This window comes from Cajanus cajan, chromosome 4 (genome assembly GCF_000230855.2).
Source record: "Cajanus cajan strain Asha chromosome 4, NIPB_CcT2T_4, whole genome shotgun sequence".
Lineage (NCBI taxonomy): Eukaryota > Viridiplantae > Streptophyta > Magnoliopsida > Fabales > Fabaceae > Cajanus > Cajanus cajan.
The window spans coordinates 55,217,452-55,227,003 of NC_138520.1; the positions used below are offsets into that span (position 1 = coordinate 55,217,452).

At 35.4% G+C, this 9,552-nt stretch overlaps 1 pseudogene; it reads right to left on the bottom strand.

Moving 5' to 3' along the window:
• Nucleotides 1-1,335: 1,335 nt before the first annotated feature.
• LOC145957372 (secreted RxLR effector protein 161 pseudogene) lies at nucleotides 1,336-1,968 on the bottom strand (annotated as a pseudogene).
• Nucleotides 1,969-9,552: the final 7,584 nt, after the last annotated feature.

A 9,552-nucleotide genomic window follows, 5' to 3' on the forward strand; every position in this document is an offset into this window, starting at 1 on the left:
GGAAATACATGGAAGAACAGCAAAGACACATAACAAGATGATATTGGACGAACAAAACAAGACAAAGAAGCATAGGAACGAATTTACCAAGGAGACCTAGCTCTTGATACCAAATGATGGAAAACTTGTTGGAGAAACCCGGATTGATGTGAGTCTCCTTCAATCTCCTCCCTAGACCTTGAACTCCTTGATCCTTCCTATGCTTGGTTAAGGCTTCCTATGGAGGAGGAAGCCTTAAAGCCACCACGGTTGGGGGAGGAACACTCCCAAGAGGCGCCACTCCTTGGAGAAGAGATAAGCCCCTTCAATTCTCACCACACTCTTCTATGAAGGGATAAGAGAATTGGATGCACTCAAAGAGGTTTAGGGACTTTTGGAAGAGAGAAATCTGATCTCAACTCAGAAAATACAATCTCTAATTCATCAAAAGTGTTTTACAAAGAGGGAAAAACGAAAATATAGGAGTAGGAAGCTTGGAGAGTAAGCTAGTCTTAACCATGGTTCACTAGGAACCATGGTAAGGTCTAGCTAACCACCCATGGTCTAGAGGCTTGGAGTGCAAGCTGCTCACTTAGCTTGCTTGGTAAGCAAGCTAAGGAGAAGCTTGTGCTTCAAGCTTCCAAGCTTGAGAAGAACCAAGCAATTTGGCCAAGTGTGAACACAAGTGTGAACACAAGTGTGAACACAAGTGTGAACACATCTAGGTGGGCGGCCTTTTGGACTTATTTTACTCCAATCACGTTTGAAAATGGTTAATTTGGTTTAGTTAGGTTCATTCAATATGAATGGAACCTAGCTAAATCAAATCTATGAAAAATTAGGAGTAAAATGAGTCCAATATGTAAATTTTAGCCTAGGACCACCTTTGGCTAAATTGCTAGGAGCACTCTCTAGCTTACTAAGGACACTCTCTATTTTGCTAATGCCACTCCTACTAGAAAAACTAAGAAAATAATGTATTTCTAGGTTAGGTTAAATGGAGTCAAAGTGTCCAAGTAACCTACCCTAGAAACAATATACAATAGCTACTAAAAAGGAAATAAAGTGCCTCACAAATACAAAGGCAAAAATACACCTATACAAGTATCTACTATATACAAGGTACAAGAAAACAACTATACAAGTATGTACAATGGAAACTTAAGAGACTAATAAGAGGAACTATAATCAATGCTCATGATGAGCAAAGGTCTTTGAAGCACCTCCTCTTTAGAAGTCTTCTCTAGCTTCCTAACCATGGACCTAGTTAAAGGCCCAATGGTCTTCATGGGTGAGCCTCCTTGGATCAACCTTCACCTTTCTTGGTCTTACCTCTTCCAAATGGATCCTTGGGGATTAGATTTCCATCAACTCCTCCTTGAGATTTTTCTTGAGCACTCCAAGTCTTGATCTTAGTATTTCAAATTGACCCTTGGAAAGGGCTTTGGTCATGATATCTGCAATCTGTTCCTCAGAGCTGCAATGCTCCAACCTGATTTCTTTTGATTTCTCTGCTTCTCTAATGGCACGAAACTTCACATTAATGTGTTTTGTTCTTCCATGTTGGACAGGATTTTTAGCAATAGAGATAGCAGATTTGTTATCCACCTAAATGACAGTAGCTTTATCTTAAATCTACCCCACATCTAATAAAATCTTTCTCAGCCAAATAGCTTGATTTGCAGTAGCTACAACTAAAATATACTCAGCTTCAGCTGAAGATTGAGCCACAACATCTTGTTTCTCTGAATTCCATGAAAAAATAACACTGCAAAATGAAAACACATATCCAGAGGTGCTTTTAGAATCATCAATACTTCCTTCCCAATCACTATCTGCATATCCTTGAAGTTCTCCACTTTCATTTTTTAAGAAATACAAACCATAATCAGTTGTACTTCTTATATATCTCAAAACTCTTTTTGCTGCACCAAGGTGAACTTGACTTGGAGAATGCATGAATCTGGAAAGCAAACTTGCAGCAAACATTAAATCTGGTCTGGTTGCTGAAAGATACAACAAACTTCCAATTATACTTCTATAAACAGAAGCATCTACACTATTTTCACCATCATTCTTTGAAAATTTTCATTTGCAACCAGTGGAGTAGCAACTGGCTTGCATTTCTCCATGTGAAACTTCTTCAATATCTCCAAAGCATATTTTCTTTGTGAAATGAATATTCCATCATTTTGCTGAGAAATCTCCATTCCAAGAAAGTATTTCATTTCACCCAAGTTAGTCATTTCAAATTCTTTCTCCATGTCCTTCTTAAATTGGCTTAAGGAATTTGATTCATTTCCTATAACCAATAAATCATCAATATACAAAGACACAATGAGTTTCACTTCATTGTTTGACTTCTTCACATACAAGGTTGCTTCATTTTCACTTCTTTTGAATTCCTTTTGCAGTAGATAACCATCAATTCTGCTATACCAAGCTCTTGGTGCCTGTTTTAAACCATAAAGAGCTTTATGCAGCTTATAGACTTTATCTTCACTTCTTGGAACCTGAAAACCTTCAGGTTGATCAACATATATATCTTCATCAAGCAATCCATTTAGAAAAGCTGATTTTACATCAAAATGATAAATTTTCCAGTCAAGTTTTGCTGCCAAAGAGATCAATAATCTGATTGTATCATGTCTTGCAACAGGTGCAAACGTATCAGAAAAATCAACTCCATACTGTTGGAAGTAACCTTTTACCACCAATCTAGCCTTAAGTTTGTTTACAGAACCATCAGAATTGAGTTTAGTTCTGTAAACTCACTTAACACCAATCACTTTTTTATTACTTGGCCTATCAAAAAGTTGCCATGTTTTATTTTTCTCAATCATCTTTATCTCCTACTTCATCGCAGCTCTCCAGCTTTCAAACTCAGCAGCTTCTTCATACCTTGTAGGCTCTAAAGCAACAACATTACATCTTGCATAAATATCCTCCAAGGTTCTTGTACCTCTCACTGGAAATTCAGTGTCACTATCATAGTTCTCTTTATCATCTTCAGAATTTTGTTCTTGCAAAGTGTCTTCATCAAACAGCCCTTTACTTGAGCCTTCTGCTTGATGTTTCTTCCAATTCCATTTTGAAAACTCATCAAATTTTATATCTCTGCTAACAATGATTTTTTTTGCTCCAAGTTGTATACTCGGTATCCTTTGGAGTTAATATTGTACCCCAAAAAAATACCAAATTCACACTTATGATCAAGTTTATCTCTTTTCACATTTGGAACATGAGTGTAACACATACAACCAAATATTTTTAAATGCTCCACTGAAGGCTTCCTTCCACACCATGCTTCATAGGGTGTTTTACCCTTCAAAGCTTTGGTAGGAAATAAATTTAGCAAGTAAACTTAGGTATGTACCGCCTCAGCCCAAAAAGTCTTTGGAAGACCTTTCTCAAAGAGCAAACACCGAGCCATCTCCATCACTGTTCTGTTCTTTCTTTCACTCACTCCATTTTGTTAAGGAGTGTAAGGAACGGTGAACTGATGTTGTATTCCAGGTTGATCACAAAATTTTTTAAATTCCCCTGCTGTATACTCAGTTCCATTGTCAGATCTAAATTTTTTAATTTGACAACCAGCTTCATTTTCAACCAAAATCTTAAACTTTTGAAATGCAGCAAACACGTCTGATTTTTGTTTTAGAAAAAACACCCAACTCATTCTTGTAAAATCATCTATAAATAGCAAAAAATATTTGCTGCCATATAAAGATGTTGTGCTCATTGGACCACACACATCAGTATGGATAAGTTGTAATTTTTCCACAACTCTCCAACTTGCTACTGCAGGGAATGACAATCTACATTGTTTTCCAAATTGACACACATCACAAACATCAACATCATCTTCTATGGAATGTAAGTTTTGAATTAAGCCATTTGAGCTGATTTGCTTCAAGGTGGAGTAACTAAAATGACCAAGTCTTTTGTGGCATAAAACAGAATCATCTATTGAACTTGGAAAAGCATGCATAGGAGGTTGCTTCCATTCTATTGGAAAACTCTTATCTCTCATTTTGATAGACATTAGCTCACACCCAGAAGGATCAAATATGGTGCATTTCATGTCTTCAAAATGCAAAGTATAATTCTTTTCAAGCATTTGTCCCACACTTAGAAGATTTTGATTTATCTTAGGTACGTATAAAACATTTGAAATATATTTAGTACCTGAAGAAGTTTCTACAGCAATTACTCATTTGCCTTTAACTTCAACACTTTCTCCATTGCCATTAGTGAATTTTGAAAAATGAGACTGATCTAATTCCTTGAAAATACTTGCATCATTTGTCATGAGATTTGTGCAACCACTGTCTATAAGCCACACCTCATTGCTCCTGTTTGTTGAATAATAAGAAGCAACAAATAAATGCTCCTTATTTTGTTCTTCATGCTCAACAACTTGGGCTTGTTGTCCCTGTTGTTTTGCTTTGCTTTTGCACACTTTCTCCACATGACCAAGTTGGTTGCATGCCCTGCATTTGACTCCTGGTCTAAACCAATAGAAATTTTCTATATGATTCTTCTTCTTACAGTAATAGCAAGGTGAATACTTGTCTTTCCAACCTCTTCCTCTGTTACTTTCTTCTTGTTTTTTTCTTTTCCTTTCTTCCCACTAAATGGTTTTTTTTCCACAACTACTATTGCCTTGAAATTTGCCTTTGGTATTAACCACAAAAGCACCTTCAACATTTTCTTCCATCCTTAAGGATCTTCTCTGTTCAGTGGCTTGTAAAGCATTTACAAGTTCTGAAATTGATATATGAGAAAAATCCTTATTTTCTTCAAGAGAGGAGATTTTTGACTTAAACCTCTCCGGGAGACATACCAATATTTTCTCCACAACTCGTTGATCACTGAGTTCTTCACCCAATAATCTGATTTGTGTAACCACTTTAGAAAACCTATCAGCAAACTCCTTCACTGTTTCAGCTTCCTTCATTTTGATGGCTTCAAATTCTCTTCTCAAATTTAGCACCTTCATTCTCCTTGTTCTTTCACTACCTTGGAACTCCTCCTGAAGTTTTTCCCAAGCCTTTTTTGCTGTATCAAGATTCAAAATCTTGATAAAAACATCATCATGAACAGCTGCTTGTATGATGGCAAGTTCTCTGCCTTCTTTAGCCACTTCATCACTATGAAATCTTACCTGAGCCATTGTTGGGTTATCTGGTAAAGGAGCTGGGTTGCTTCCATTTTCCACCACTTCCCACAAACTTTGAGCTCTAAGATAAGTTCTCATCTTTGCAACCCACAAATCATAATTTTCTCCAGCAAATACTGGAGGCGGAGGCAAGGAATTGCTACCGGAAGCCATTGGTTGAAGGTTTTTTTGAGTGGGTTTCTTGCTGGTTTTCTCTCACACCCAGAAACTCTGTTTTTCAGATTTTTTTTCTTTCTCCCTCACAGACCCTAAAATATCAATGAAGCTCTTGATACCATGATGAAAAATGAAAATAGAATGATAGGGAGAGTGGAGAGAAAAACAGAGTAGGACGTTCTTAGTGGGCAAATCAGTTTTTCATTCACGTTTTTCTTCATATATGCAAGTTACAATACAACAACTTTTGATGTTACAAGCTTAATATTCAAAAAATGCATACATTGTTGACTTAGTTATACTACCCACTTTTTTCCTATTGCATATTTACCAAAAACATACTCCATATCACCTAATCTTCACCTAAAACAGATTGCTGTCAAAACAAGCACAGTACAACAGATTTTGTATTCAAAAAATCAAGAAAATTCTCAAAGTCTGACAGTTTTGAATCTATATGAGGTATGACATAAAAAATTGGGTCATCCAAATTCTACTTTTTTTTCTCACTTATTTAGAATTGGTTTGCTGGGAAATAAAAATGTTGTTAATGCTACACCTATTTCCCGTTCTATTTGCAAATTGGCTAAAAGTAAAACACTTCATTTTTCGACTAGTGCTCATCGTGCTTCCTCTTGCTTTGAAATAATTCATAGTGATGTTTGGGGTATGTCTCTTGTTGCTTCTCATGCTCATTATAAGTATTTTGTCACATTTATTGATGATTACGTCCATTTTACTTGGATATATTTTCTTCACTTTAAGTCTAAAGTGTTTTACATGTTTAAGAAATTCATGACATATATGGATACTCAATTCCAAACCAAAATTAAAATTTTCCACTCAGATTCTAGCAGTGAATACATGTCTTATGAGTTTTAGGAATACCTTCAACAAAAAGGCGTTGTGTCTCAATGTCCTTGTCCTAATACCCGTAAGCAAAACGACATTGTTGAACGTAAGAATTGTCACTTGCTTGATATGACCCACACCTTGCTGTTGGTCCCTACGGTTAGAATCTAGAAGGGGGGGTTGAATAGATTCTATGTTAGTTTTCCTTTTGTTGTTTGCTTTCTAAATCTTTACCAAACAAATCTTGATTTAAAACAAACCTTTAAACATAAAAAGTAATTCAGAGTTATATATGCACAGCTTATCCAACAAGATTTGAATAACACAATTAATACAAGATATGTAAAGATTGAATTTATCAATTACCAAGAATCTTTAAAGTTCAGTTTCTGCAGATAATGTTTTTCTTCATACAACATTAATCAAGAAACTTATACAGAATGTAAAGAGTGTAAGAGTTAAGAAAATCATGCACCAAGATATATACTGGTTCAGCCATCCAAAGGCCTACATCCAGTTTCAGATTTAGATACACCTCTAAATCCAGTCAAATCCACTATTGATATTCTTTACATGCACCCTGCACAAGCAATATCCAATCAATGAATTTAACAAGCAAATCTTGACACCCACAAGATTAACAAACCATTTCTTGACTCCACAAGAAACATATAACCCAAGAATATTGATCCCACAATATCCTACTTGAGAAAAACCTATCTCAAGATTTCTCTTTACACAACTCTTCCAGAGATTCTCTAATCTCAAGAGTTAAAACCATTCAAACAATAACAAAAGATCAGAAACGAGTACACCTGTTCGTGTAGATATGATCTTCAACAACGTAAACCAGTTTAGAATGAATTTTCTATATGAACTTCATCTTCTTGAATTGATCTTGCACACTTCTTTTTCCAAAAGTTGATTTTCAGCAGATATGTTCTTTCTTTCTTTTTCAGAAAATCTTTTTCTCTTTTGCAGTAATGTGTATTCTAAAAAAAAAGTCTCTCTTGTTCGTGTAAGTATCTCTCTTTTTTCTGTGTGTGAAAATTCTCTTTTAAAAGCTTCAGTTTTAATCTTATTTAAAGACAATTTTCATGTGCAAGGAAACAGTTATTTCAGTTATATTCATAACGGAGATAATCTATTACCTGTGATGGTAATCTATTACCACGAGTTAGAATAACTGAACTAATTATTTCAGCTCCTGTTTTAATCTATTACCTAACATGGTAACCGATTAACACGATGCCAAAATAACACAAAACTCACATTTGGAACAGAGGTAATCGATTACTTTAAAGAGATAATCGATTAACACGATCCTTTTTCCTCTTGAAATCATCAGAATCAGTTTGGTAATCTATTACCACACATGGTAATCGATTATTCCAGTATCAATCAGTTTTTCAACATGAGTCAGGTAATCTATTACCAGTTCAGGTAATCTATTCCTTAACTCAGAAAATTTCTGATGTTTTCAAGTTTTCATTTAAAGTCTCAAACACTCAGTAAATTAATACTTCATGTTCTCAACAATGAATGAAATAAGAAAAATGAGTATTATGATATTTTCACCTTCATGTTAATTACTAATTTTTAACACATAACAAACAAACACATACAAGCCTAATCTTTTAAACAATCAATACATTATCCTTTTGACATAGGCTTAAAATAAAAAGCAACATGAGCAAAACATCAAAACTAAAACTTCTAGGGAACATCTTCCAGATGTAGATTCTTCAATCTTCAACAATCTCCCCCTTTTTGGTTTTGATGAGCCAAACTCTTCATGTTGACTTTCACGATCATCATGTTGTTTTGTTTCACTTGTTTGTTTGAAATTTGAACTTGAATTTGAACCTGCAGATGTCTAGAACAAAAACTTCCATACAAAGCATTATGCAGTTCTATTTCCATTTCTTTCTTATACAATACATAAACAACCATATAAACATTTAATCAGTTTCTCATGAATTTCTCCCCCTGTTTGGCTTAACCAAACCAAAAAAAACAGAGTAAACAGAGAAATAACATGATACTTATGCAACAAAAACAACAAGCACTTAATAAGACTTTCATCATATAAGCATTAAAAATGTTCAGAAGCATACAAATACTACAACTATTACAAACTTTAAGTCTGAAATATAAATCAAAGTATTTATGCAGAACAAATTAAAATGCAGTGCCTAAAATGTAATGCATAACTAAAGTTCTTCAGGGTAGGGTATGTTCATCGCATCCAGTCGTTCAGATATAGATTCAAGACAAGCCTTCAGCTCTTGATAATCTCTTCTCTGAGTTTCTCTGATGTCATCTAGCTTTGCCAGAACAGATAGCTCAAAAGTAGAAAGAGGCTTGGGCTCTTCAGCTCCTTCCTCTTCTTCAGTTTGAACTTCAGGTTGAGACGGCTCTGTAGTCTCAGCAGTAGGAACATCTTCCTTTGCTATCCAACCAGCATCTGTTTTCACTAGCTTCATCATTTTCAGAGCTCTATCCTTGATATCATGAACATCTCTGGTGACCTCTCTTGCTTCACCAGTTAAGGGAACTTTATAGAACACCAATACCTTGCTTATGAACACAGCATATGGACACTTGCAGTCCATTAACCTCCTTGTCTTTAGCATTATGTCTTCTACCACATATACCCAATCAACTTGAATGTTGTTCTTAAAAGCTGCGAGCAGTGCCATATCTTCTTCACTGATTTGTGCGTGATTGCTCCCCCTTGCTGCCAGAATCCAAACAATTACATAATGTAGGAGTCTATCTTCCACTCGTAGACCTCCAGCATTATATGTAATTTTCCTCTTTTCTTTTCTTTTGTATTCTTTATTAGCCTCCCAGGCTGAAACATCCCTCAGCATACTCATAAAAAACGTATCTTTACCTATTGAGAAATTTTTCATCTTTAATTCATTGAAGGTAGGTTTAATACCATTTCTGGTTAATCCACCAATCTTCAAAAATACATCAGCAGATAGAGTAACTTTTATTCCTTTAACTTCTGAAACCAAAGCACCATTTTCATCTCTTCCCAAATTTGAGTAAAAGACCCTAACAAGATCAGGGTAGTACAGTCCACTTAACCCAACAAATTTGCTAACTCCTTGACAAGATAACAAAGTAGGAAATGTAAAACCTTGCTCTATAAGCCAAGACGAGTAGAGTACCTTTGGAGCCACAATGTCTTTGCAAGCAAAAGACTCATTGAAAGTTTCCTCTTGAGACTTCCTTGTGAACCACGAATGAGAATATTCTTCTTCAGGTTCTGGACGAGAGGACTCTTGTTTCTTCTTTTTAGATGTACCTTGACCTTGAGTAGTAGGACGAGGGTAATCTCTGTTGGCTTTGTGCTTTACACGCTTTCCTTT